Genomic DNA, 24,885 nt, shown 5'->3' on the forward strand with positions numbered 1-24,885 from the left:
CTGCCCCAGGCACTGAGCTGCAGATGGAGACTGGGGGGAACAAATCCCTGTGGCAGAACCTCGTGGAAGAGGCCGCTTTGAGCAGCTCCTCGATGCAGGAATCCAGCGGGGAGGAAAAACTGAAGAGATCCACGAGGAGTGGCTGCAAACCCAGCCCAGGGAGCTGCGAGGAGGAAAGACCCCCCGTGAGACAGAAAGGCAGCCGGAGATCCAGCCACAGCTCAGAGCTGATGGAGAAGCCTCAGGGTGGAGAGAAGCCCCACAAGTGCTTGGAATGTGGAAGAGATTTGGAAATCCACGTGGATGCAGAGATCCCCCGCAGCCCCTGGAGGAGCCCCCACCAGAGCAGGGGGATGCCTGAGGAGAGGCTGTGACCCCGTGGGAGACCCGTGGACAGAGGGGCCCCGTGGAGCAGCCTCTCCTTGCAGGACTGACCCCGGGGCAGAGTGACCCCCGGGGCTGCAGCAGTGTGAGGGGACTGCTGCCCGTGGGACGGACTCAGGGTGGAGAAGTTCCTGGAGAACTGTCTGGTGGGAGGGAGCCCAGAGTGCAGCAGGGGAACGACTCCTGTCTCTGAGCAGCGGGAGAAGGCACCGGGGATGAACTGAGCATGGCCCCAATTCCCTGTGTCCTGCACTGCCGGGGTGGGAGGTGGAGCTGGAAGGAGGGAGGGGTGGGAGGAAGAAGTTCGGAAGGGTCTTCTTCTACTTCGCATTACCCTGCCCTGAGCTTTTGGAGTTTTGTGCCACAAATCTCTCCCCTCGTGCACTCAGCCAAAGGGGTTTGGGGCGGTTTTCCCTTTTTCGGGGAAATCAAAGCCATGCACTGATGCTCCGAATTAGAGGCGGGAGTCGGGAGGCTGCAGGGCTTCCCAAGGAGCCGGAGGCAGCCAACACGCAGGGCTGGGCAAGTCGGGCCGGGAGGAGCGGAGAGCTTTGTTTCCCTTCTCAGCTGAATGGCGGCTCGGGCCGGGCCCGTTCCAGGGCTGTTCCTCAGCTGCGGCTTTCCCCTCACGCAGCCCGGGGGGCGCTGGGAGCGCGGGGCGAGGCTGGGCCGTGTGCAGAGCCCGCCCCTCGCTGCGATTGGGCGGTGCTGCCGTCAGTCGTGGTTCTGGCGCGCTGATTGGTCGGAGCGGGGAGCAGCCCGGGCCCGGAGCCGCCGGCAGGGCGGCCGTGGCGCAGCAGAGGCGCCATTGGCGGAGCGTCTGTGCGGGCCCGGGAGCGGCGGCGGCGGCCGGAGCCCGGTGAGGCGGCGGCGGAGCTCGGAGGCGGCCCCAGCGCAGGTGGGAGCCGCGCTCGGTTCTGGCGGGGCTCGGCGCTGGCTGCGGGCGGAGGGGGCGGCAGGGGGCCGGGGCGGGTTCGTTGTGCCGTGTGGGCGCCGTGTTCGCCCTGGCGTGAGGGCGCTGCGGGAGCGGCTGCCCGCGCTCTCCTTGCCGCTGCTGCCTCGGCAGGAGCCGGTGCCGGAGCAGCGCTGGCTCGTCCCGGCTGCTGTGGGTAGGACAGAGGTGGCTGCCCCGTCGGCGGGAGTGTGCGGGAAAGTTCCCGTGGCCAGAGGTTTGTGTGCCCAGAGGAGCCGGAGGAGTCCTGTAAAAGGAACTTTATTCCTGGAGCAAGGGAGAGGCCACGGGGCATTTCCCGTGGGCTCTGTCCAAGTGTTGGAGGATGCAGCCTCCTTTTTCTCCCGATTTCCCGGCCGCATCTCCGTGTCCCTTTCCCCCGTGGCTGAGGTCCTTGGAAGGTACAGACTTCCCGATGCGCCTGCTGCATGTGCCCCTTAATGTGCACCCCCACTTTGTAGAACATCCGATATTCATGGCTCTGTTAAGTTTTATTTCCTTTGTTCTCTGTTTCCCCACTTTTCCTTGGCCATCTCTTTGCCAAAAGCAGTTTGAGTCATTTAATTTTCCACAACCTCCTGGTCCTTCTGCTGGAAGAGAATCTGATGCCATCCCAGGGTGAAATGTGGCAGCTCCGGAGGCCCTGGAGAAGGAGAGCTGTGCGCTCCCTCTGCCGGCATCCAGGATCGGCTCCTCCTGCTCGGGGCGGGGGGGATCAGCGGCTCGGGGAACCCCTCCTGCCCCGGCCTGCTTGCGCCTCTCCTCGGGCTCTGGCCCTCGTCTGCACCTCACCCCTTCTGCTGTGATTCAGAAAGAACAGAGAAAAAGAGAGCGAAAGAGGAAGGAAGGAAGGAAGGAAGGAAGGAAGGAAGGAAGGAAGGAAGGAAGGAAGGAAGGAAGGAAGGAAGGAAGGAAGGAAGGAAGGAAGGAAGGAAGGAAGGAAGGAAGGAAGGAAGGAAGGAAGGAAGGAAGGAAGGAAGGAAGGAAGGAAGGAAGGAAGGAAGGAAGGAAGGAAGGAAGGAAGGAAGGGAAGAAGGGAGGAAATAGAAACATGGGAGTGGATTGGTGGCTGAGAAGGTCAGGAGCTGGAGCTGTGTGCTTGGTTATGATTTGGAGGACAGCTTGTAATCTAATGATGCATTGAAATGATCACTGGGTTCTCTGGCACCTGGTATGAATTTGTTCGGGTTCCCAGGGGCTGCTCCATGGTGTTGTAGGATTTGTTCTGGTGGCCGTTCATCTTTTCCCCATTTTCGGGCACTCCCTCCATCCAGGGATGCATCAATTGACCTCTTTTCTCTGATTAAATCATCACATCCTTGGATTCCCAAGTGATTTCGCTGACCTTGTGGCAGCAAAAGCAGCCCAGTGGTCAAACGCACCCTGTATAACCCAGACAGTGCCAGCAGATGTTGGAGTGGGGTGAGGGATGATTCCCCCCCGCTTTTGTGAGTGAAGTTCTCCCAACATTCTCCGTTTGCTGTTTTCCTTTGCAGCTTCAGGGATTTCTGTTGCAGAGTCCGAGATGCTCAGTGTGGGCTCTGCCTTTAGCGATGCAAATTCCGTCTGTGCAGGGAGGCAGAGCTTGGGGTGAGGGGCAGAGGGAATCAGCCCAATTCCTCTGGCAGGCAAGGAGAGCCTGGGACATTGTGCACACTTCCCCCAGCAGAGATAATTTGCATTTCTAAAGCTCCTCTGCTGGCTGCCTGGAAGGAAGCTTCTCCTCCAGGGCAACCATCAGGTGACTCACAAGTGCCCTCCCCAGAGCTGCTTTCTTTTTCTTTTTCTTTTTCTTTTTCTTTTTCTTTTTCTTTTTCTTTTTCTTTTTCTTTCTTTTTCTTTTTCTTTTTCTTTTTCTTTTTCTTTTTCTTTTTCTTTTTCTTTTTCTTTTTCTTTTTCTTTTTCTTTTTCTTTTTCTTTTTCTTTTTCATTTCCTTTTCTTTTTCTTTTTCTTTTTCTTTTTCTTTTTCTTTTTCTTTTTCTTTTTCTTATGTTTTTTTAGCTCTTTATGAGTTAAAGGGTCATCTTTAAACCTCTTCCAGTTTTGCAAAATGCTGCCTACAGGTGAACATTGAAAAACCCATTCTAAAATTCTCCCATCACTAACAGCCACGCACACACATACACAGAAAAACGCCTAAACCAATAAAGATTTTTCTACTTCTTCCCCTAAGACTAAAAATTGACTCTCACACCCCTGGCCCAAACCCAGCTGACAATGTCAGAGTAGGATTATTAAGAAAAAAAATTCTAGTGATATAATCCTGTCAACAAAACTCCTGGAAGAACAAAAACTCTCCAACGACCTTTTTAGTGTTAGAGGATCAAGGCATTACTTTATTCTGGCCAGGATGTGCAACAGAAATCATTTCATCCACACAGAGCCCGGGTGTGCAGAGAAAATCATTCCATGGCACACGAGTTTTACTCGATTTTTCCTCAACTTTATACAGTCTAAACCCATCGAAATCCGTAGGTTTAATGTTCATTGGTTCCAAGTTGGGTAGTTCTTAGTATTTGGTTTCCTGTTGGCCCCGGATTGCTTGGCCTCTGATGTTCATTAGGTCCACACTCCTTGATTTCCTTCTCAGCCTTTTCCAGAGCAGGGGTCTCCAGCTGTGCCGGGGGCAGTGTCTGGGGTAGCTGTTCCTTGATGTTTGCTGATGGGCGTTGATGTTCTGTTGATGGGCGTTATCTTTTGGGTATCTTTTGGGCTATTCCCAGTCTGTTGAGATGTTAAGCTCATCTCTGTTGAGTGGTGTAACTTCCCTTAAAGTCCCCAGGCAGGGTCTGTGCCAGCCGAGCTTCCTGTGGAAGAGATTTCACAAGAGACAGGATTCTGGCCACAGACTGCTTGAAACAGACATCCCTGATCTCCACCCCCCACTAGGTCGGGAATTAGCAGGGGGAGGAATTGCAAACCTCAATTCCAGGGAGATAATTGAATATCTGCCCTGGGTCTGGCTCTTCTTCTTGCCAAAGCCAATGGCAGCAGCCGTACCCGTGGCATCTCACTGTCCGTGGGTGCTCATCCTCTGACAGCTGCTGAGCTTTCTGCAAAATCATTCGTTTCTCCAGTGACCCAAACAAGATCAATGAAAGTAAATCCTGATCCTTCCACATCCCGCAGCCTCCTGGGGGCCGGGGGCCACTGCCGGCCCTGCCCGGGGGGTGTTGGGGTCAGGCAGTGCCCGGCGCTGAGCCCCGGCTGCCCCACAGCCCCGGCCCGGCCCCACAGCTCCCCACAGGCCCCCAGCCCGTGCTGCCCTGTCCTGCTGCTCCCCGCCACAGAGAAACACCCTAAAATCCTGAACTTCTTTTTCTTTCCTGTCCTGGAACGCGGGGATACAAAAGATCTGGATCAGCTGGCAAATGTTGAGGATAAGATGGCGCTGAAAAGCATCCCAGTCCTCACTTTTTTCACTTCCTCCTCTTTTCCATCTTCCTTTTCCTTTCTTACCACATAGATTCCTCCTGCTGCTGTTTGCCTTAACCATATTCCTGCACACTCCCTTCAACCAATCCCTTCCCAGCACACCAACACCATCCGTCCCCTGTTGCTGAGACCCCTTCTCCACTTCCCATTTTACCCTGCTGGGTGTCCATGTCCTTAATTAGCTCTGGGAGAATGTGCAAACTGCCTTTTGATTAGGAAACGATGTCCATGGTTCTGTTCAGGCTTTGTTGTTGTTCTGGAAGTTGAGGAATTGAGCAGGAGCTTGGTTGAGCAGCAGTGTGTGTCAGTCAGTGCCATTTTGTGGAGCTGCTGGTTTGTGCTGTCACTTGCTTGTGTGCAAGTGCGTGTGGCTGTGTCCGAGCAGATTCAGAGCATGTGTTTGTAAGGAGGCGTTGGTGTTGTTGGTTCGCTGGGGGTGCCCGGTTTTCGGGACATCCCCCCTGGAGCAGGGTGTCCCCCCTTGGTGCAGGCGCGGCCCTCAGGCAGCGCTCAGCCAATCAGAAGGCGCGGCGCTGGTGACTCAGCAGTTGCCAGGCAGAGCCGCAGCGCCCGGCGCTCCCCAGCTGGAGCCCACGTGTGGCCCGGCCTTGGCGCCCCCCGCCAGGGGAATTTGGGGAGGTGGGAGGGGGGGAGCGCCAAGGCCGGGCCGGGCCGTGCTGTGCTGGCAGAAGTGGCTGCGGCGGGGGCCGAGTGCGGGCAGGAGCGGCCGAGAGCCCAGCGCTGCCCCAGCCCGAGCTGCCGCAGCTGCATCGCTGCTCGTGCTGTGCGATCCGAGAGCTCTGGGGGGCAGAGCGAGCCAGGGGTGGGTGCTGGGCCCGGGGGGAGGAGGAGAAAGGCTGGAGGAGCAGGGCTGGAGACCAGAATGGTGAAACGATGGCCGTGGGAGCAGCAGGTGGGATTCTGCAGGAGAAGGAGTAGTGTGAGGAAGAGGAGTGTGAGGAAGAGTAGGGATACAGGAGGAGGTGGAAGAGGAGGCACCGCAAGGTTCCAGCACTCGCTGTATCTGCAGCCTCCCCCCAGCCCCAGGAGCGTTGCCTCGCCCATCCAGCAGGTGATCAGGGAGGGGGATCCACGATTTTCCCAGGGGTGAATCTTGGTGTTTCTGAGGTTTATTGGGCTCCATGTTGGTGCTTTGGCTTTTTTTCAGGGGCTGAATGTATTTGTATTTTGGAGGAGGTTTTAGCTGAACTTGATGTTTTGGGTGTTTTGTGTCTATGTCTTGATGTTAGTGGGACTTTTGGTCTGATTCTTGGTGTTTTGTAGGTTTTTACAGACACAAAATACTTGGTGATGGACTCGGGCAGAAGGAATCCGCAGCCTGAGGCGCTCACCCCTTGTTTTTCCCCCCAACCCAGGATTTGTCATTCCCAAGGCATGGCTGGATGGAGGAGGAGGAAAAGCCCCGGAGATGCCGCACGAGGAGGGGCTGCAAACGCAGCCCAGAGAGATCCAAGGAGGAAAGAGCCCCCCTGTGCCGGGAAGGCAGCCAGAGATCCAGGGGGAGCTCGGAGCTGGGGGAGAAGCGTCAGGGTGGGGAGAAACCTCACAAGTGCTTGGAATGTGGGATGGGCTTCAGATGGAGCTCCAGCCTGATCCGGCACCAGATGATCCACACTCAGGAGAGGCCCTACGAGTGTGGGGAATGTGGGAAGGGCTTCAGCCGGAGCTCCAGCCTGATCCAGCACCAAAGGATCCACACTGGGGAGAGGCCCTACAAGTGTGGGGAATGTGGGAAGGGCTTCATCAACAGCTCCCAACTGATCCAGCACCAGGTGATCCACACCAGGGAGCAGCCCTATGAGTGCTTGGATTGTGGGAAGAGATTCTGGTGGAGCTCCAGCCTGAGGGCACACCAGCGCACCCACACCGGGGAGAGGCCCTACCAGTGTTCTGAGTGTGGGAAGAGGTTTCCAAGGAGCTCCCAGCTCCTCCTACATCAGCGCATTCACACGGATGAGAGGCCCTTCCGCTGCCCCTACTGCGGAAAGGGCTTCAATCAAAACTCCAACCTCATCAGCCACCAGCGTATCCACACCGGGGAGAGGCCCTACCAGTGTCCCGAGTGTGGGAAGAGCTTCTCCAGGAGCTCTCACTTGACCCAACACCAACGGAGGCACCGCTAAGGGAAGCCCTGCGAGTGCCCCGAGTGCGGGAAGAGCTTCGTGCGCTGCTCCAGCTCCATCCCCCGTGGGAGGATCGGCGTTGGATGATCCCCAGTGACCCCCGTGGGGCAGAGCCCTGGTGACCCCCGTTCTGGGTGATCCGCGCTGGGTGGGGGGAAGGTGTTGGAGAGATTTCTTTGCCTTCTCCTTGTGCTGCTGGGATTTGGTTGGTAATAAATTCCCTCCCTGTGCCCAGGCTGGGTCTGTTGTGCCCGTGCCGGTGCTCGGGGTGGGATCTCTCCGGGACCTTCTCTCAGCTCCTGGGCCTTTCCTTGCATTTCCTGTTGAAACATAGAGGAAACAAAGATTTTAGTCATAGGCTTGGGATTTCAGTTGTAGGCTTGGGCCCAGTGAGGGTTAATCAAAATAGTTAGGAGAGCTGGACTTGAAACAGAGTTTTAGATGTTAGTAACTGATTACCAAATAACTGATGATCTGTCATTTGCATGTTTGTTTAGCTGTGCCTAGAATAAGGAGCAGAAACATTGATAAGTTGGTGTATAGAATAAAGACAATCACCAATTTCCTCCCTTTGTGGGAGCCCATCCAAAAGTCATGCAAGAGGAAACTTACAGGTCACTAAAGTAATTAGAATTGTTAAAACTCAAGAGAAGCAAAATGGTCAAAATGAGGAAGATAAGTTACTTCATCTTCTTTGGGACCACTGACCCAATTCAAGACCACCGACTCAATTCAGGACACACACTACGCATGCTTAATGACATTTAAGCTCATTTCCATATGAAGAGGAGAATGGGAGGTGTTAATGTTATGAATATACATTTGTATTTTGGATATTCATAATATTTGGAAATAAAAGGTATCATGTTTGCTTGTATCAGGGCCTGCGTCTTAGGGAGCTATGCCACGCAGCGCCTGGTGCCAAATAAAACATAAACTTTCTAACTTTAAACTGTTAGAGAGTTTTTGTCCATCTCAGGTGGATATTGATATTAGATCAATATTCATATTTTGGTTAATCATTTTGGCGACTCTGGTGGGACCCTGCTCTATCTGGCCGTGGGGCCAGGAGTCCAGGGACCCCCCTCAGGCGCCTGCCCCGCTCTTTCGGGGCTCCTTGATCCTCTGACACCCTGGGGAGAGACCAGGACCTGCCGGAACCACGGACAAAGAGGTATGTTTTATAAAATTGAAGGGTACCTTAAGGAAGGCAGCTTGTAAGACACAGCAGGACACCCTGTGTGAAGTGGAAGCCTGGGAAAGTTTGGTTGTAAGTGTCCGTGGAAAAAGGGTCTGTTTCCCCTGAGGGGATGCAGAGCTGCCTCTGTTTCCAGGGAGGGGAACGGGGCACAGGGGCTCTGTGTTGGTCTCTCGTAGAGGAGAGCCGGGCGCGCAGTGTGCGTGGCCGTACGGCGTGTGTTTGTGTATGTGTGTGCGGACTCCGGCTTGGTTCGTTCCCGCAGAGGGGAGCGAGGACCGCGCGGTTGCGCACCGGAGGAGTATGGGCGGTAGCGGCGGGAGCGCCGTCGGCTCCGGTTCGGTTGGTGGCTTAAAATCAGCATTAGCTTGTAGTTTGGAATATGAGTGGTGAACAGAGAGAAAGAGACCAACTTTACTTTGAGTGCTGTGCGCATGCGTTAGAGACGCGCCGCAGGTCTACAGGGACCTCATTGGATCAGAGAGTTCAGACCCCCTGGGCTGCGCAAGCGTGACAGGGGTACGATGGCTGGGTTATGCCAAAGAGCGCGTTGGGATTATGAATTAGCAGTGCGTTGTGTGTGTGTTTAGTTAGCTGGTATTGTGATTTGTGTGTATTTGAAGCAGATTAGCTACGTATTTGTGTGAAAAGCTTGTAAAAGTTTGCGTTTAGTGGAGTTGGTGGAAGGATTTTTGTGTTTGAAAGAGCGGAGGAATTTGATTTTTTGTGTGTGAGTTGGAAGAAAGGCACTAAGTAGTGTGTGTGAGTTTTGAGTTGTGTGAAGGGTGACGGTGAAATTTGATTAAGACATTAAGGAAGAGGGGTAATTGTGTGCTTGAAAGTTGTTAAATTTGTGTTTAAAGGAGCGAGCGGAGCTAGTTTGAAGTTACGCCCGGCGTCACCGTGGCGACCGGCGGAGTGATTGGAGTTTGTAGCCTTGGATTTTGTTTTGTAAGCCTTTAGTATATCTTGAAAAGTTTGATTGTAAGTGAGTTAAATTAGGTAGTTTGGTGCGGGGTAACATCCAGACGAAGGGCTAATACTTTTAACCTTAGCGGCGAGGCAGAGCGGCGTAGCGCGGAAGCGGTGGGGACTAAACCCCCCGCTGGGCAGAGGGAGTGAGGCGGCAGCACAAGCTGGAACTCGCCAGCTCGCCAGATTTTAGCGGAGCCTTGCGAAACCCCAGCAGAATATTTGCTCGGGGTTGCAAAAGGCTTGCGGTGGGTTTTATAAGTTTAAAATTGTTGGTATAAGTGCTTTGAGTAAATTGTTTTAAGCATTTGAATGTGTGGTGTGAATTATGTGCCGTGTGAATTTTTTTATATTTGAATAAGAAGAAGGGGTTTTTGGTTTCTTTTTGAGTGGTGGAGTGTGTGAGTGTGTTGTGAATTTTATGGACAAGCTTTTTTGTGAACTTTAAAAATGGGGGCAAATGAAACAAAGAGGTTCCTAAGAGTAGCCCCCTGGGATGTGTTTTGACACACTGGGAAAAGATGGTGAATCATAGTGGTGCAGAGACCAAGAGAGAGCTTATTAAGTTATGCATCCAATGGTGGCCGCTTTATAAACTGGAAAGGGATGTGAAGTGGCTGCCTTTTGGTACACTGGATTATGAAACATTACTGCAACTAATGCTTTTCTTAGACATGAACAAAAATGGCCAGAGATTGTTTATGTTGACTTATTTTTCACTCTTCAAAATCAACCTGAGTGATAAAAAGAGTGTGGGATCAGACCACCCTCTGATCCCTTAGTATTGGCTTTTGAAAAGGATAACAAAGTTAATAATGAAAAACCTAAGCGATGTTGCAGTGCATGTTCAATAAACCAGAAACAGGGTATATCAAGTAGAAGCACAAGAACAAGAACTGGCAGATCTACTTAAGTCACCCCCTAAGAAGGGAGATGGGGGAGGGCTAGCAAATGATACAGAATCAGAGTTACCATCATCTCCGTCCCTGAACCTCACTCCACTTTTTATTTCATCTCCCTCTGGGGAATCGATAACAACTAACCTCTGCCCACCTTTACCAAGCAGTGACAGCGAAGAGGATGAACCACCCTCCCCACAGGGTCCTATAACATTAAGGACCCAGGAGCGAACAAAGCTTCAGAAGATGCAAGGTCCAACAATCCGGAATCTAGAGACTTTGCTTAATGTGGCATGGGGAGTTTATAGCAATTAGGAAGAGGGACATAAACAGAGGATGTAAAAATTAATAAGGGTGGTAAAAGAAGAAGAAGAAAAAAGAAGCCCCTACCCTAGGGGACCCTCTGGTTATAGTTAAACTAGGAAACAAAGAAAAGAAAGTGAAATTTTTAGTGGATACAGGAGCAATATATTCAGTTGATACCTATATCAAGTGATTATGTTGTAGTGACAGGGGCAGCTGGTCAATCTGAAAAGGCATACTTTTGTAAACCACTGAAATATAAGTTGGTAAAACAGTGGGGAATTTATTGATTTTATATATGCCTAACACTCCATCTGCGCTTTTGGGCAGAGATCTGCTAGAGCAGCTGGAGGCAAAAATAATATTTAAAAATGGAGAAATCAGTTTGGAAGTAAAAGACCAACAATATATAGAGTTGCTGAGCCTAATGCTAATAACTAAAGAAACTGAAATAGTAAATGAAAAATTATTAAGATAATAAATTAAGTAGAGTATGGGCCTCTGATACCCCAGGGAGGGCAAAGACTGCCCTGCCAATTCAAATGAAGCTTAAAGAAGGGAAATGGCCTGTAAGGGCCAAGCAACATCCCTTGAAAAGGGAAGACAGAGAAGGGATCAGGCCAATTATTGAGAGCTTTTTGCAAATTGGATTGCTAAGGGAGTGTCAATCAGATTTTAATACTCCCATTTTACCCATGAAGAAACCTGATGGGTCATACAGGTTGGTACAAGACTTGAGGGCAGTCAATAAAGTGACTGAGGATTTGTACCCACTGGTTGTTAACCCTTACACTTTGTTAACTCGTTTAACACCTGAACTAACCTGGTTTACTGTTTTAGATTTGAAGGATGCTTTCTTTTGCCTCCCTCTCCATGAAGCCAGCCAGCAAATTTTTGCATTTGAATGGGAGAACCCCAAGAGTGGATGTAAAACTCAACTCACATGGTGTGTATTACCCCAAGGGTACAACAACTCCCCTACTATATTTGGGGAACAGCTTGCAAAGGACCTTGAATCCTGGGAACCCCCACCGGGAGAAGAGCAACTGCTTCAGTATGTGGACGACCTTCTAGTAGCCACCCAGACCCAAGAGACATGACCCCAGACAGCAAAAGAGCTGAGAACCTTTCTAGGTATGACAGGGTGGTGCAGACTGTGGATTAATGATTATGGGTCGCTTGCTAAACCTTTATATGCATTGATTACGGAAGGAAACAAGAGCCTGCAGCGGACGGAAGAAGCAACGCGAGCTATTGACCAACTGAAGAAGGCCTTCACGTCAGCTCCAGCCCTGGGACTTCCAGACGTGAGTAAACCATTCTTTTTGTTTTCTTATGAAAAGCAAGGGATTGCCTTGGGAATACTGGCACAAGACTTGGGCCCCTATTGGCAGGCAGTAGCCTACCTTTCCAAACAGCTGGATGCAGCAGCCAAGGGATGGCCAGGGTGCCTCAGAGCTGTTTCAGCAGTGGCAATGAACATCCAGGAGGCACGCAAGTTTACCCTGGGCCAGAAGATGACTGTGCTAGTGTCTCATGCAGTATCTGCAGTCCTGGAGGCGAAAGGGGGCCATTGGCTCTCCCCTCAGCGATTCCTGAAGTACCAGGCCATATTGGTAGAACAAGATGATGTTGAAATTGTGGTGACTAATATTGTGAACCCAGCTTCATTCCTCAGTGGGAACCTGGGAGAACCGGTGATCCACGACTGCCTGGAGACCATCGAGGCCACTTACTCCAGTCGCCCAGATCTGAAGGACACTCCTCTTGAGGCACTGAGACCTGGTTCACTGATGGAAGCAGTTATGTCATCAGTGGGAAAAGACATGCTGGGTATGCCGTTACCACCAGCTGAGAGGTAACGGAGTCTGGACCATTGCCAATGAACACCTCTGCACAAAAGGCTGAAATAATTGCTCTAACCCGAGCCTTAGAATTGGCAAAAGGAAAGAAGATTAATATTTATACAGACTCAAGGTATGCATTTGGGGTGGTTCATGCACATGGAGCCATCTGGAAATAGAGGGGACTGTTAAACACACAAGGGAAGAGTATCAAACATGCACCAGAGATACTAAAGTTGCTGGATGCAGTTCAGTTACCTGAGAAGGTGGCTATCATGCACATTAAAGCACACCAAAAGGTGAGTTCTGAATTGGAAGAAGGAAATATGCTGGCGGACAGAGAGGCAAAAGACGCAGCCAAAGGTGAAGTACCCAATGAAAAGGTAGAGGCAACATCAATACCAGATGGAAAGATTTGCCTTGAAGGTAAGCCAAAATTCAACAGGAAAGATAAGAAACTTATAAAAAAGGAAAATGCAAGTTCTAATGAGGAGGGATGGGCTGTAGCTAAGGATAACAAGCTTATAGTACCTCTTTATTTGTTGTGGTCACTGGTGCAGAAAGAACATGAGAAAACACATTGGGGAATGGATGCTTTGTACAATTATTTGAAAGATAGGATTATGGCTAGGAGATTGCAAGGTGCAGTGATACAAGTAACTCGCCAGTGTGGTCTTTGCCTCTGAGCTAATCCTAAGAATATTCCAAAACCTAAAGTTGGTCAAATTGGGAAAGGATGAGGACCTGGGCAACAGTGGCAAATTGATTTCACAGAGTTACCCACAAAAGGGGAGTATCGACACCTATTGGTACTAACAGATACCTTTTCAGGACGGCCAGAAGCCTTTCCCACTAGGACAGCTAAAGCTCGAGAGGTGACCAAAGCATAATTGCAAGAGATCATACCCCGCTTTGGAGTTCCAGCCACCATGTCCTCAGAAAGAGAGACACATTTTATTTCAAAATTTGTGCAACAAATCAGTCACCACCTGGGAATAGACTGGGAGTTACATACTCCTTATAACCCTTGGTCTAGTGGCCAGGTAGAAAAGATGAACCATTTGATTAAGCAACAAATTATAAGACTGGGACAAGAAGCAAATTTGCCTTGTCTCCCATTAGCATTAGTGCGGATTCAAACAAAACCCAGAACAAAACAAAAAAAAAGTTAAGTCCATTTGAAATCTTATATGAGAGGCCATATGTGGTTCAAGAGGGAACTTCACCCATTCAGGTGGGAGAAGAAACCCTGCATAGATATATGGTGGCCTTAGATAGACAAAGAAATTGAAAAGTATGTGGCTGGGGCCCAAAGCAGAAAATTAGATGGGCCAGTACATGATGTACAACCTGGGGATTTCAAGTATGTTAAGTCTTTTGCAGAGAAGACTTTGGAACCGCAGTGGGAAGGACCATGCCAGGTACTCCCCACCACCTTCACTGCAATCAAGATCAAAGAGCAGAAGGCCTGGATTCATCACTCCCGAGTGAAGAAGGTCCCTGAGGGAGTTTGGGAGGTAACGCCAGGCGACAACGAACTGAAGCTGAAGCTGACCTGAAAAGGCGATGGATGAATTCAGGTATGATGGACATTATGTGGAAAGTTGAGACTTTAGTAATTATTCTTACAATTGTAACAAGAGTTAAAGCAGTACCACGCCAGTCTAACGCGACTGAAATATACCGATGCCAGGGGAAGGCATATGATCCTCACTTTCAGAAGGCTTTGAACAAAATGCTCAGAGTCACAAACGCAAGCCTGTGGGAAGGAAGGGATGTTTAAAGATGTAAATATGTATTTGTGCAAGATTGGTTTCATGAGGCTTACCATCCGCCCATGAAGCTTATCCTGAATGCTGTGACAAATGTTTGAGCAAGTTTAGACTGAAAATAGAGGGGTGTGCAACAAAAGCATATGATGAACAGATTGACCGCAGTAAGGAGCGACTTAATTAAATTGCAGCAATCGTCCTTGCTGGCCCTGGGTGATAACCATTGGAAACTGTCCAAAATATTACCAGATTGGGAAGATACAGAAGAACAAGACCATGAATTGAACTGTATTATACCCCTCTGAACATACAGAATGTGGGCACAAGAAATTAAAAGCCAGTGGCAAACCATTAAGGGAACAGTTAGGGTACATATGTGGAAGGATTTTAGGTAAAGACATTTGTTTGGACATAGACCAAAGCATTTGCCACTTTGAGGTGCATTCCATTAACCAAACAACGCAGCTGGTGTATACAGAAGAGGTTGTGTCTGCCTCAGGATGGCATGTCCCACCATAACAATAGACAATTTAATGAATTTGACATTTGTCTCATCATTGGTGGGATGTGCTTTTCAGATGGTCACCGACAGCAACTGGTATACTCAATGTCTTGATTCATCCTATTATTGTACTGCTCATTTTAGTAAGTACAAGTTGGATTTTATCCATGGTGATGCTTGTTTGGTATTGGAAGATGCTGTGGAGAATAGCAGCCTTGACATCACTATCCAAAGCGTACGGTTTTGCCTTGAATGAGAAAAAGGCTGACCATGCAGTTTGGATAAATGAAAAATATGTGTATTGAGTAAAAGAATTTACTCACTGTTAAAAGAGAAGTGGGGAATGAAACATAGATTTAGAGGAAACATAAAGATTTTAGTCATAGGCTTGGGATTTCAGTTGTAGGCTTGGGCCCAGTGAGGGTTAATCAAAATAGTTAGGAGAGCTGGACTTGAAACAGAGTTTTAGATGTTAGTAACTGATTACCAAATAACTGATGATCTGTCATTTGCACGTTTGTTTAGCTGTGCCTAGAATAAGGAGCAGAAACATTGATAAGTTGGTGTATAGAATAAAGACAATCACCAATTTCCTCCCTTTGTGGGAGCCCATCCAAAAGTCATGCAAGAGGAAACTTACAGGTCACTAAAGTAATTAGAATTGTTAAAACTCAGAGAAGCAAAAAGGTCAAAATGAGGAAGATGAGTTACTTCATCTTCTTTGGGACCACTGACCCAATTCAAGACCATCAACTCAATTCAGAACACACACTACACATGTTTAATGACATTTAAGCTCATTTCCATATGAAGAGGAGAATGGGAGGTGTTAATGTTATGAATATACATTTGTATTTTGGATATTCATAGTATTTGGAAATAAAAGGTATCATGTTTGCTTGTACTGGGGCCTGCATCTTAGGGAGCTATGCCACGCAGTGCCTGGCGCCAAATAAAACATACACTTTCTAACTTTAAACTGTTAGAGAGTTTTTGTCCGTCTCAGGTGGATATCGATATTAGATCAATATTCATATTTTGGTAAATCACCGTCCCTATGCAGTAGCACAGGGCAGGGACAGAGCGGTTTTGGTGTCTCCCAGCATCCAGGCAGGGCCAGTCCAGCCCCGGGGGTTCTGAGGGGCTTGTGGGGGTTTCCCATTTTCGGGACATCCCCACTGGAGGAGGGTGTCCCCCTTACTGCAGCCCCAGCCCTCAGGCAGCGCTCAGCCAAGCAGAGAATGCCCTCAGCTGGGGCCTCATTTTTGGGCAAAGGTGAGCCCCTGGACATCTCCATCCCCATTTTGGAGTGCAGCTGAGCTCCTGGATACCTGGCTTCCCAGTTTTGGGGCTCTACTGGGCTTGCACAGCCTGGATTTGGCAGCAGGGTTGGTTCAGAGGTGATGTAGGGGGTTGACCCTGACTTGATGGACAGTCTTTTAGACTAATGACGCTTCTCACAATTTACATATTTAGACCACACGGAAATGCAGGAATTCCTTTTTTTCCAGCTTGCCTGTCAGAAGGTGGAGGGGGATTCTCAGCCTCCGGGCCCTGCCGGGTCAGGGCCCCTGCACCCCCTCCTTTCCCAACGCCGCAGCACAGACCCTGTGTCACTGCTGGGGGGGAACTGTCCCAGAGCCGCAGGCAGCTAAAGCCAGCCATGGAGTGCCACACAGCTAAACCCATCCGGCGCGGCTCCCTGGCACCGGCGGGTCCCTCTCCTCTCCACGCGGGGCCGGCGGAGCCAGCGGGAGCCGGCGGAGCCTCCTGTCTGCAGCCAGCACACTCCGCGCTGAACTGAAGAGGACACCACGCAGCCAGCAGCACAAAGGGAGCCAGGCTTTCTCCACCGTAGAGCCCGAACAAGAACACTCTTCAACGTGGCGGCTTCGGAGCCAGAGAGAAGAGAAAGTGAGTCCTGTGGGACGGAGCTGGAAATGGCGACGGGAGAAAAGAGGGCGGTGCCGCGATTCTCGTGCGCAGCTTAAAAAACTTCCTGCAGGCCGTGGTAAGAAACTGTAATATCACAGACTGTTTGTCTCTTTGATCCATTTGGAGTACATGGAGGGATGGAAAGTTCACCCGTGGCCCATGAAAATTATGAAAAGTGCCTGTGCCAGGCTATATAGAAGTATTGAGAGGCTTTTAGAGACTTCCTGTCACAAAAAAAACCCCTTTGTGTTCAGGCCAAAGTAATTCATTTCAGGCCAAAGTAATTCATCCTTACAAAGTCTAATAACCCCATGTGAAGGCCCATGTCTGGCAGTGTGAAGGAACTCTGAGATTTTTCAGGGCAGAGATGTTTTACACCACAGCAGATTGTTTCTTCCCGGGCGGGTCTGCTGTTGGGGGCACTTTGGGAACCACGTGATGCAGAAGAAAACCCTTTTTTCCTTAAGCATAACAAAGAGACTCTTCAAGAACTGCAACACTGACTAAAATCCCATGTTCTGCTTCCTTTTGCGAGTTGGGTAAAAGGAGGGAAGTGCTGGAAGAGAGGGGAGGTTTGCTTGAATTTCTTGTTACTTCTTTTTACTTTTAATTCTGTTGGTAATAAACTTTTTCTTTGTACAGCAACTGTTTAAGTTTGAACCTGTTCTGCCTCACAGCTCTCTAGTTTTCCTCAATATTTTCTTATTTTCCCCTTATGAAAAATAACAGATTTCATGTGCTTGACGCTCAGCTGCGTCAAACCACGACAGGCAGAGCCCTGGTGCCCCCCGTCTGAGTGATCCATGTTTGGATCCAGTGTCCTGGGTTTGCATGGCCAGGCTTTGGAAATAGGGGGCCTCCAGGGGTGGCTTCCGTCAGCAGCTTCCAGAAGCTTCCCCCGTGTCCGGCTCCTGTTCCGCCCCGCCCCTGAAGGCGAGGGTAACCCAGGGTCTGGTTCATGGCTCCCCTGGGGCAGATTAGAGTGAAACAACAGTGAAAGATCTGTGTTCATAAATATATCTCTGTAGGGTTTATTTCAGAACAGTTTGGTTGCTGTGTGAAGGGGGTTTGGAGCCCTTTTGGTTACCACCTCCAGTAATATTAAAAGCATAAAAGTAACACTTAGGAAACGTATAAGGGCCAAGAAAGTATGAGAGTAGAAGGATACACAGTCAGCAGCCCTGGATCAGGAACAAAACTTTTGGCTTTGGTTGTTCCAATGTCGCTGTCCTTGGTGTAAGTGATGGTCCCAGGCTGGATCCCGTGGGGGCTGGGGAAGCCCCGGAAACTCCAAGTTCGGTGGGTTAATACAGGTTCAGGTTTGGGTGAACACCCAGGTACCTCCCCCGGGGGAGTTTTGCAGTGTCCGATGTCACACTGTGGATCCCGGGGCACTTTGGGGGCTCTGATGGTTTATGGCCCCTTCTAAGACATGGCCCTGCCCCTCCCGGCAGCGCAGCTGAGCCAGGCATGGCCCATGCGAAGGGATGGCAACCTCCAGCCCTCTGTGTGCATGTCCCGGGCCTGGCCCGGGCGGGTTCCCAGAGCTGGGCCAGTTGTGTAAGGGAGGGTGCTGCCCTGCTCCAAAGCCCTGTCCCACCTGGCCGGATCTGCTTCCCATCGGCCTCTGCCCTTCCCTGGCTCCAGGCCCGGCTCGTCCCCTCCGGGCTGGGTGTTCCCCCCCTGTGCCCCCGGGCGCTCCCTGTGCCCACGGCCAGCAAAGGCCCCGCTGCTGCTGCCGGTGGCCAATGGTTTGAGCCACTAACCCGGAACATTTCAGTCCCTCACAGCTCTGCACCCCAAAAGCCGAGAGGGATCGAAGGCGCCTCAAAGCGACTCCATCCCACTGCAAAGGGCTCAATTCCACCTCAAAACAACTCCATCCCACCTCCAAATTTTGGGGTATCCCCTGTGCCCAAACTGCTCCCAGTTGTAGATGTTCCTGTCCATGAACTTCACCCAGTTGTTGTCATCAAGGAAGTGCCAGTGGGCTTTTCCCCAGGAATGGAACACACCTGTGTGGGAGACAGGTCAGGGGGTGCCCCCCTCCAGCAGCCCCCAGCACCCCACAGCAGGTTGGGAGCTCAAGGGACCCCCCTGGACACCCCTTTCCCACCCCTCTCTGCCCCACGGCCGCCTCAGCACCCGCTGCTGGGTGGGGAGGAACCCCCCATGAGACCCCCAGGGAGGGACAGGGGTTTGGGGACCCCCCCGTGAGGTTCTGCCCCCCCGAGAGCCCCAGGGAACAGCTCAAGAGATCAAGTGATGGGGAAACAAAGGGACTCTCATGGGAAGCCCTTTCCCGCTGTGCCCCTATCCCTTATCCCCCTCTCAGACACCTTTCCCATCGTCCCCCCACCCCACCCCTCCCCACCCCACCCCCCCGCCTGCAGCCGGGGGCTCCCAGCACCCAGAGCAGGGTGACACGGGGGGGACACACGGGGGTCCCCATTCCCGATCCATCCCAGTGCCGGTTTTGCCCCCCCAATCTTGGCCCCCCCGTGGGGTTCCCCAGAGTCCCTCCCCAGTGCCCCCCAATAAACGGGACCAGCCCTAACTGGGAAGCCTTACTGGGAACACTGGGAGCAGCCGGGTGGGGGCAGAGTGGCAGCGGGGCTGGAGGGGACACAAGACCCCCCCAAAATCAGCGCGGGGATGGAGCGGGGGGCACCGGCCGGGCCCGAGGCCACAGGGAGGGGCTGCGGCCGCCGGCGGCTCAGGAGCTCTGTGGGCAGAGCAAAGGGGGTGACAGCGGGCTGGGGGGCCAGGGGGGGCACACACTCTCTGGGGGAGGGGGATGCGATTCCCGGGATCCCCCGTCACCTCCTCGAGCAAGTGAAAGCCGAGCCCCAGCACCAGGAAGATGAAGCCCAACACAAAGTCCCCGATCCCCATCCGAATCTTGCTGCGGGCAGTGTCCGCTGGCATCTCTGGGGGGTCCACAGGGGTCAGGACCTCTCAAAAACCCCCCAGAGAGCCATCAGGACCCCCTAAACCCCTCTTTTTTTCGTCCACAATCTGTCCAGAATGCTGTTAAACCTTCCAGCACATGCCAAACCCACTCTCATCCCCTCCAGGACTCCACAAACTCCATCCCAGTTGCTCCTTGCCTTCCGAGGATCCCCCAAACCCTCTCCCAGCCCCTTTGCCAAGGTTAAAAGGAAGGGTGGCTCTTGATGGAATGCCCAACACCGAAAAACAGGACAAGAGATCGGCCTAGAAGCACAGACAGCTTTGGGTTGGGATGTTCTGAGAGAAGTGAGCTGCCCTCGTGAGAGGGGAGTGGATTGAGGGCACTGGGGAGGCACTGGGAGGGCACTGGGAGCGACTGGGAATGGAGCGCGCGGCACTGGGAGGCCGAGTCCAGCACGGGGCACTCGGCGCTGCGGGTCTGCCTGGCAACTGATGAGTCATCAGAGAGACGCGCTCTGATTGGCTGAGGGGCGTCAGCGCCACGCAGGGCTGCGATGGACACGCGCGGGGGCACTGGGAGAGACTGGGATGGACTGGGAGGGACTGGGAGGGACTGGGATGGACTGTGAGGGAGTGGAGAGCTCAGGGGAACCTGGAAGGACAAGAGGCCCCGGGGATGGGCACCAGGGGGGCTGAGGGGCTCCAGGCTCATCCCCAGGGCAGGGCCCGAGGGGACTCGCTCTGCCCGACGTTCTGCACCTCTGCGGGCCGCGAGCAACGGGGCAACGATGTCGCGGTGGTGCCGGCAGAGCCTGTCCGCCAGAGCCCGTTTGTACCCCAGTCTGGCTGGATGGCTGTTCCAGCACTGCGCCTGTTTCTCCCCACACGGGCTGTCCCCCACAAACAGCCCCACATCGCTGGCGAGTGCAGTTGCTGCTCCCGCTGTCAGATGCTCCTCTGCACCAACCTCACCCGCTCGGTGCCCTTAATGAAGCGACACTCGGACTTCATCATCCCCTGGAACACCCCTGTGTGTGCGGGACACAGCTCAGGGGGTGCCCCCCTGCAGCCCCCAGCATGCCCAGAGCTCCGGGAGCCACCCCGGATCCCCGCTCCGCACCCCCTGTGCCCCACGGCCGCCACAGGACCCTCCTGCCCGTGCTCTGACTTCCTCTTTTCCACCCTTCTCCCTATTTCACATCTCGTCTCCCACCATTTCCAGCCGCTCCCCAGAGGAGTTTTGGAGTCCCATTCCCCCCTTTTCACCCTTTCCACCCTTTTCCCCCACAATCCCCCAATCCCCAGCCCACTCCCGCTCAGTTTTTGGGTCCCATCCTCCACTTTTCCCCACTTTCCCAGCCCCTCCCACCCGTTTCTCCCCCACTCTTCAGCCCCCTCCTGCTCTTCCTTTGAGGGTCCCCTCCACCTCTCACTCATTTTAGGGGTCCCATCACCCCTTTTTCCCCTTCTCCCCCCCTTTCCCATCATGTCCCGCCCCCCCCGCTCACCCGAGAGCTCCGCGCTCGCAGCTGGGGGGGCTCCCAGCACCACCAGTGCCACCAGTACAGCCCCAGCTGCCACCACTCGCCCCATGGCCAGCGCTGGCCACCATTTTGATTGGCTGAGGGGCTTTAGGGACGCTGCAGGTGGGGTTTTTTGGAGGGGGAACCTCGAGGTGCGGGGCAGGTGGGAGCTCAGTTGTGCCCAGAAATGTGTCCCCAGGGACGCGGGATCTCAGGGGTGCCCATGGCCTGGGGTGACGCTGGCCCAGTGCCAGGCACCCACCAAAGCCACTCTGTCCCTGCCCCCCGCAGCCGCACAGGGGAGAGAAAATGGAACCGAGGGTTCCCGGGTGGGGATAAGGACCGGGAGAGATCCCTCAGTAAAACCCAGCACGGGCACAAAAGGCTCTAATTAGAGATATTATTTAAATTGATGACACTGAAAAAATAACATCAGGAGAATGAGAAGGAAAAGAAGACCCTTAAAAACACCCTCCCCCTCCTCCCTCCTTCCCAGGGGCTATGGGGGCATCTCTGCATCCAGCACCTCCATCTTTGGAGCTGCCAGGGATTGGCTCTGCCAGACATGGAGAAAGCTTCCAGATGCAACAGAGCCAGCCTGGGCACAGGGAGGGAATTTATTCCCAATCAAATCCCAGCAGCACAAGGAGAAGGCAAAGAAATCTCTCCAACCCCTTCCCCCCACCCAGCGGGGATCACCCGGAACGGGGGTCACCAGGGCTCTGCCCCACGGGGGTCACTGGGGATCATCCAACGCCGATCCTCCCACGGGGGATGGAGCTGGAGCAGCGCACGAAGCTCTTCCCACACTCGGGGCACTCGCAGGGCTTCCCTTAGCGGTGCCTCCGTTGGTGTCGGGTGAAATGAGAGCTGCTGGAGAAGCTCTTCCCACACTGGGGACACTCATAGGGCCTCTCCCCAGTGTGGATGCGCCGGTGGGTGATGAGGGTGGAGTTGCGTTTGAAGCCCTTCCCACAGTCGGGGCAGCGGAAGGGCCTCTCATCCGTGTGAATGCGCTGATGTCTGAGGAGATCGGAGCTGGTTGGAAACCTCTTCCCACACTCAGAACACTCGTAGGGCCTCTCCCCAGTGTGGATGCGCTGGTGTGTCCACAGGCTGGAGCTCTGGGGGAAGCTCTTCCCACATTCTAAGCATTCATAGGGCCGTTCCCCTGTGTGGATCACCTGGTGCCGGATCAGGTGAGAGCTGTTGGTGAAGCTCTTCCCACATTTCCCACACTTGTAGGGCCTCTCCCCAGTGTGGATCCTCTGGTGTTTTTTCAGGCTGGAGCTCTGGTTGAAGCCCTTCCCACATTCCAGGCACTTGTGGGTCTTCTCCCAACCCTGAGGCTTCTCCCCCACCTCCGAGCTCCCCCTGGATTTCAGGCCACCTTCCTGGCAAAGGAGGGCTCTTTCCTCCTTGGATCTCTCTGGGCTGCGTTTGCAGCCCCTCCTCCTCATGTGGCATCTCCGGGGCTTTTCCTCCTCCTCCATCCAGCCACACCTTGGGAATGACAAATCCTGGATTGGAAAGGAAAAACAAGGCGTGAACACCATGGGCTGGGAGTTCCTCCTCCCCAAGCACATCACCGGGCATCTTGTATCTGTAAAAACCTCCAAAACACCAAGATTCAGACCAAAATGCCCCCAAAAATCAAGACACAGACCAAAAACTACCAAAACATCAAGATTCAGACAAAGCCCCCTCCAAAATATAAACATTCAGCCCCCACAAAAAAAAAACCAAAGCACCAACATGGAGGCCAAGAAACCTCAGAAACACCAAGATTCACCCACGGGAAAATCGTGGATCCCCCTCCCTGATCACCTGCTGGATGGGGGGGGCAACGCTCCTGGGGCTGGGGCGAGGCTGCAGATACAGCGAGTGCTGGAACCTTGCGGTGCCTCCTCTTCCTGCTCCTCCTCCTCCTCCTGTGTCCCTACTCTTCGTCACACTCCTCTTCCTCACACTACTCCTTCTCCTGCAGAATCCCACCTGCTGCTCCCACGGCCATCGTTTCACCATTCTGGTCTCCAGCCCTGCTCCTCCAGCCTTTCTCCTCCTCCCCCCGGGCCCAGCACCCAGCCCTGGCTCGCTCTGCCCCCCAGAGCTCTCGGATCGCACAGCACGAGCAGCGATGCAGCTGCGGCAGCTCGGGCTGGGGCAGCGCTGGGCTCTCGGCCGCTCCTGCCCGCACTCGGCCCCCGCCGCAGCCACTTCTGCCAGCACAGCACGGCCCGGCCCGGCCTTGGCGCTCCCCCCCTCCCACCTCCCCAAATTCCCCTGGCGGGGGGCGCCAAGGCCGGGCCACACGTGGGCTCCAGCTGGGGAGCGCCGGGCGCTGCGGCTCTGCCTGGCAACTGCTGAGTCACCAGCGCCGCGCCTTCTGATTGGCTGAGCGCTGCCTGAGGGCCGCGCCTGCACCAAGGGGGGACACCCTGCTCCAGGGGGACTGTCCCGAAAACCGGGCACCCCCAGCGAACCAACAACACCAACGCCTCCTTACAAACACATGCTCTGAATCTGCTCGGACACAGCCACACGCACTTGCACACAAGCAAGTGACAGCACAAACCAGCAGCTCCACAAAATGGCACTGACTGACACACACTGCTGCTCAACCAAGCTCCTGCTCAATTCCTCAACTTCCAGAACAACAACAAAGCCTGAACAGAACCATGGACATCGTTTCCTAATCAAAAGGCAGTTTGCACATTCTCCCAGAGCTAATTAAGGACATGGACACCCAGCAGGGTAAAATGGGAAGTGGAGAAGGGGTCTCAGCAACAGGGGACGGATGGTGTTGGTGTGCTGGGAAGGGATTGGTTGAAGGGAGTGTGCAGGAATATGGTTAAGGCAAACAGCAGCAGGAGGAATCTATGTGGTAAGAAAGGAAAAGGAAGATGGAAAAGAGGAGGAAGTGAAAAAAGTGAGGACTGGGATGCTTTTCAGCGCCATCTTATCCTCAACATTTGCCAGCTGATCCAGATCTTTTGTATCCCCGCGTTCCAGGACAGGAAAGAAAAAGAAGTTCAGGATTTTAGGGTGTTTCTCTGTGGCGGGGAGCAGCAGGACAGGGCAGCACGGGCTGGGGGCCTGTGGGGAGCTGTGGGGCCGGGCCGGGGCTGTGGGGCAGCCGGGGCTCAGCGCCGGGCACTGCCTGACCCCAACACCCCCCGGGCAGGGCCGGCAGTGGCCCCCGGCCCCCAGGAGGCTGCGGGATGTGGAAGGATCAGGATTTACTTTCATTGATCTTGTTTGGGTCACTGGAGAAACGAATGATTTTGCAGAAAGCTCAGCAGCTGTCAGAGGATGAGCACCCACGGACAGTGAGATGCCACGGGTACGGCTGCTGCCATTGGCTTTGGCAAGAAGAAGAGCCAGACCCAGGGCAGATATTCAATTATCTCCCTGGAATTGAGGTTTGCAATTCCTCACCCTGCTAATTCCCGACCTAGTGGGGGGTGGAGATCAGGGATGTCTGTTTCAAGCAGTCTGTGGCCAGAATCCTGTCTCTTGTGAAATCTCTTCCACAGGAAGCTCGGCTGGCACAGACCCTGCCTGGGGACTTTAAGGGAAGTTACACCACTCAACAGAGATGAGCTTAACATCTCAACAGACTGGGAATAGCCCAAAAGATACCCAAAAGATAACGCCCATCAACAGAACATCAACGCCCATCAGCAAACATCAAGGAACAGCTACCCCAGACACTGCCCCCGGCACAGCTGGAGACCCCTGCTCTGGAAAAGGCTGAGAAGGAAAACAAGGAGTGTGGACCTAATGAACATCAGAGGCCAAGCAATCCGGGGCCAACAGGAAACCAAATACTAAGAACTACCCAACTTGGAACCAATGAACATTAAACCTACGGATTTCGATGGGTTTAGACTGTATAAAGTTGAGGAAAAATTGAGTAAAACTCGTGTGCCATGGAATGATTTTCTCTGCACACCCGGGCTCTGTGTGGATGAAATGATTTCTGTTGCACATCCTGGCCAGAATAAAGTAATGCCTTGATCCTCTAACACTAAAAAGGTCGTTGGAGAGTTTTTGTTCTTCCAGGAGTTTTGTTGACAGGATTATATCACTAGAATTTTTTTTCTTA

The 24,885-nt window shown here is 52.9% G+C and overlaps 2 pseudogenes; one reads left to right on the forward strand and one right to left on the reverse strand.

Annotated features, from left to right (window-relative positions):
* The window catches only part of LOC138101859 (uncharacterized), a 678,931-nt pseudogene that overhangs the window by 652,108 nt on the left and 1,938 nt on the right, over positions 1-24,885 (reverse strand).
* Positions 1-24,885, forward strand: part of LOC138101861 (zinc finger protein 850-like) — a 192,789-nt pseudogene that overhangs the window by 59,642 nt on the left and 108,262 nt on the right.

Source organism: Aphelocoma coerulescens, unplaced genomic scaffold, assembly GCF_041296385.1.
Source record: "Aphelocoma coerulescens isolate FSJ_1873_10779 unplaced genomic scaffold, UR_Acoe_1.0 HiC_scaffold_56, whole genome shotgun sequence".
Taxonomy (NCBI): Eukaryota; Metazoa; Chordata; class Aves; order Passeriformes; family Corvidae; genus Aphelocoma; species Aphelocoma coerulescens.